We start from the raw sequence: 3,986 nt of genomic DNA on the forward strand, positions 1-3,986 counted from the left end.
CGGCCCGTCTGACCACCGCTCTGCTCCCCGCCGCTGGCGCCGACGCCATTCCCACTCTCCGGAACATTGGCCTGATTAAACAACCTGACCGTCCAGCGTCTCGCTCTTTCCTGGGGGCGGGGGGCGGCCGGGACAGCAGGCGGGGCCAGAGTCAGGGGACGAGGGCTCAGACTTTCTCCCAGCATCCTCACTGCCAGACGGGCCCACGAGGGCTGCTGTCGCTGGGGGCTGGGCCGGGGAGAGGCGAGGGGAGGGCGCCAGGCTCCACGTGGCACAGCTGAGCTGCCCTGCAAAGGACGGAGCAGAGCCCCGGGTGTCCGCACTGAGAGAGCCCCGGGTGTCCGCACTGAGAGAGCCCGGGGTGTCCGCACTGAGAGAGCCCGGGGTGTCCGCACTGAGAGAGCCCGGGGTGTCCACACTGAGAGAGCCCGGGGTGTCCACACTGAGAGAGCCCCGGGTGTCCACACTGAGAGAGCCCCGGGTGTCCACACTGAGAGAGCCCGGGGTGTCCACATTGAGAGAGCCCCGGGTGTCCACACTGAGAAAGCCCGGGGTGTCCGCACTGAGAGAGCCCCGGGTGTCCGCACTGAGAGAGCCCCGGGTGTCCGCACTGAGAGAGCCCGGGGTGTCCGCACTGAGAGAGCCCGGGGTGTCCGCACTGAGAGAGCCCGGGGTGTCCGCACTGAGAGAGCCCCGGGTTGTCCGCACTGAGAGAGCCCGGGGTGTCCGCACTGAGAGAGCCCCGGGTGTCCACACTGAGAGAGCCCGGGGTGTCCACACTGAGAGAGCCCGGGGTGTCCACACTGAGAGAGCCCGGGGTGTCCGCACTGAGAGAGCCCCGGGTGTCCGCACTGAGAGAGCCCCGGGTGTCCACACTGAGAGAGCCCCGGGTGTCTACACTGAGAGAGCCCGGGGTGTCCACACTGAGAGAGCCCCGGGTGTCCACACTGAGAGAGCCCGGGGTGTCCGCACTGAGAGAGCCCCGGGGTGTCCGCACTGAGAGAGCCCCGGGTGTCCGCACTGAGAGAGCCCGGGGTGTCCACACTGAGAGAGCCCGGGGTGTCCGCACTGAGAGAGCCCCGGGTGTCCGCACTGAGAGAGCCCGGGGTGTCCGCACTGAGAGAGCCCGGGGTGTCCGCACTGAGAGAGCCCGGGGTGTCCGCACTGAGAGAGCCCGGGGTGTCCACACTGAGAGAGCCCGGGGTGTCCACACTGAGAGAGCCCCGGGGTGTCCGCACTGAGAGAGCCCCGGGTTGTCTACACTGAGAGAGCCCGGGGTGTCCACACTGAGAGAGCCCGGGGTGTCCACACTGAGAGAGCCCCGGGTGTCTACACTGAGAGAGCCCCGGGTGTCTACACTGAGAGAGCCCTGGGTGTCTTCACTGAGAGAGCCCGGGGTGTCTACACCGAGAGAGCCCCGGGTGTCTTCACCGAGAGAGCCCCGGGTGTCTGCACTGAGAGAGCCCCGGGTGTCTGCACTGAGAGAGCCCCGGGTGTCTGCACTGAGAGAGCCTGGGTTGTCCGCACTGAGTGTCTGCACTGAGAGAACCCCGGGTGTCTGCACTGAGAGAGCCCCGGGTGTCTGCACTGAGAGAGTCCGGGGTGTCTGCACTGAGAGAGCCCCAGGTGTCTGCACTGAGAGAACCCCGGGTGTCTGCACTGAGAGAGCCCGGGTGTCTGCACTGAGAGAGTCCGGGGTGTCCACACTGAGAGAGCCCCGGGTGTCTGCACTGAGAGAGCCTCGGGTGTCTTCACTGAGAGAGCCCGGGGTGTCTACACTGAGAGAGCCCCGGGTGTCTACACTGAGAGAGCTGGGGTGTCCGTTCTGGGACTGGTTTCTCCTGCAGCTCAGCGTGGCCAGCACACGCCCTCTAGCGGTCCTTCCTGACCCCTACCCGTGCCCGGGATCCAGGTGCAGTGGGAGTGGTTGGGGGACTGGGCGTGTGCTGTGGTGCTCCCGCAGCCCCTCTGTGCCAGGAGGCAGGACCCTACTCCACCTCTCCCAAAACCTCGCCGCTAGTTTCGGGGAGAAGCAGCCATGAGGCCTGACCTGCTCACTGGCCACATGTTGCCGGCAAGCGAGTCCTGAGTCCGAGCCCCAGCACTGCCTACAGGTGCTAGGCACAGTCCTCGGACCCCCTTTTCACTTCCTCGTGGCACAGCGAGCAGAGACCCCTGAGCAGTGTTCCTGGTATCTCGAGCAGCTGAGGCATTGAGGGCCCGGGTGCTCTGGGCTGGAGTGAGGCCCCGTGGAGCTGTGCTGGGTGGGCCGGGCCCCGCAGGGAGGGGAGTCATGGGCCTGCTGTTTCTCCCGAGCACTGTTCTCTGAGCATCTACACGACACCTATGTCAGTACTCCTCGTAGACGGGTCTCCTCACATGTCCCTGTCCCACGCTTCCTGGGGCAGAGATGGGCTCGTCAGCCCCCGACAGCGGCCACCAGTGGGCCATCGGCGTCCCTGTCCAGGCGCAGGCGGCCGGGGACTTCTCTGACCTTGGCGTTCAGTGAACTTCAAGGTGGCAGAGTCCTGTGAGCCGCCTTTCCTGTCCCGGACAATCACTTAGGCTTCCTGTACCAGCGGGCAGCGGCCTGCGGCTGGTCACTAGGGCAGTGGCCAAGCGGGCAGTGAGCCTGTGGCTGGTCACTAGGGCAGGGCCAAGCAGGCAGCGAGCCTGTGGCTGGTCACTAGGGCAGTGGCCAAGCGGGCAGTGAGCCTGTGGCTGGTCACTAGGGCAGGGCCAAGCAGGCAGCGAGCCTGTGGCTGGTCACTAGGGCAGGGCCAAGCGGGCAGAGAGCCTGTGGCTGGTCACTAGGGCAATGGCCAAGTGGGCAGCGGCCTGTGGCTGGTCACTAGGGCAGGGCCAAGCGGGAAGCGGCCTGTGGCTGGTCACTAGGGCAGGGCCAAGCGGGAAGCGGCCTGTGGCTGGTCACTAGGGCAGTGGCCAAGCGGGCAGTGAGCTTGTGGCTGGTCACTAGGGCAGGGCCAAGCGGGAAGTGAGCCTGTGGCTGGTCACTAGGGCAGGGCCAAGCGGGCAGTGAGCCTGTGGCTGGTCACTAGGGCAGGGCCAAGCAGGCAGCGAGCCTGTGGCTGGTCACTAGGGCAGGGGCCAAGCGGGCAGAGAGCCTGTGGCTGGTCACTAGGGCAATGGCCAAGCGGGCAGCGAGCCTGTGGCTGGTCACTAGGGTGGGGCCAAGTGGGAGTGGCCTGGGACTTGTCACTAGGGCGGGGCCACTCGGGAGTGGCCTGCGGCTGGTCACTAGGGCAGGGCCAAGCGGGCAGCGAGCCTGTGGCTGGTCACTAGGGTGGGGCCAAGCGGGAGTGGCTGTGGCTGGTCACTAGGGTGGGGCCAAGCGGGAGTGGCTGTGGCTGGTCACTAGGGCAGGGCCAAGTAAGCAGTGAGTCGGCAGCTGGTCACTAGGGCAGGGCCAAGCGGGAGTGGCTGCAACTGGTCACTAGGGCAGGGCCAGCTCTCCCCACAGGCCAAAGTCCCTGGAACGAGCCATGTGGGCCGCCTGGGCCTGCTTGCGGGGTCGGGCAGCCCCTCTCCCACTCCCTCCGTGGCTGGGTGACGGTGACCGGGGTGGCCGTGGGGTCATCTCGGCCCTCCTGGAGCCCTCAAAGGCAGCCCGCAGAGCAGGGCCACGCCCTCCCGGCCAAGACAGGACGTGTAGCTAGTGGGGCCTTTCGCCCAGACAGGCCCCGGGTCCTGGAACCCCGTCCCTGCCCCGGAGAGGCCCTGGAGAAAGCCCATTGCAGAGACTTCGTCCCCGAAACTCGGGCCCTCGGGTGGGGCAAGCCCAGCCTGCAGAGGGCTGCAGCTGGACGGCCACTGGCTCTGGGCAGTCGGTCCTGTCCGCGGGCAGCCGGGCTCTCGGCCTGCTCCTCGGGGCGTCCCTGCCTCAGGCCTGTCCACCCTCCACCCGGCTGGTCCTGGGAGGGGCCCGCAGAGGCAGCGAGTGTCCAGCCCGGTGCTCTCTGGACACC

Source organism: Sorex araneus, chromosome 2 (assembly GCF_027595985.1).
Source record: "Sorex araneus isolate mSorAra2 chromosome 2, mSorAra2.pri, whole genome shotgun sequence".
In the NCBI taxonomy this organism is placed as follows: domain Eukaryota; kingdom Metazoa; phylum Chordata; class Mammalia; order Eulipotyphla; family Soricidae; genus Sorex; species Sorex araneus.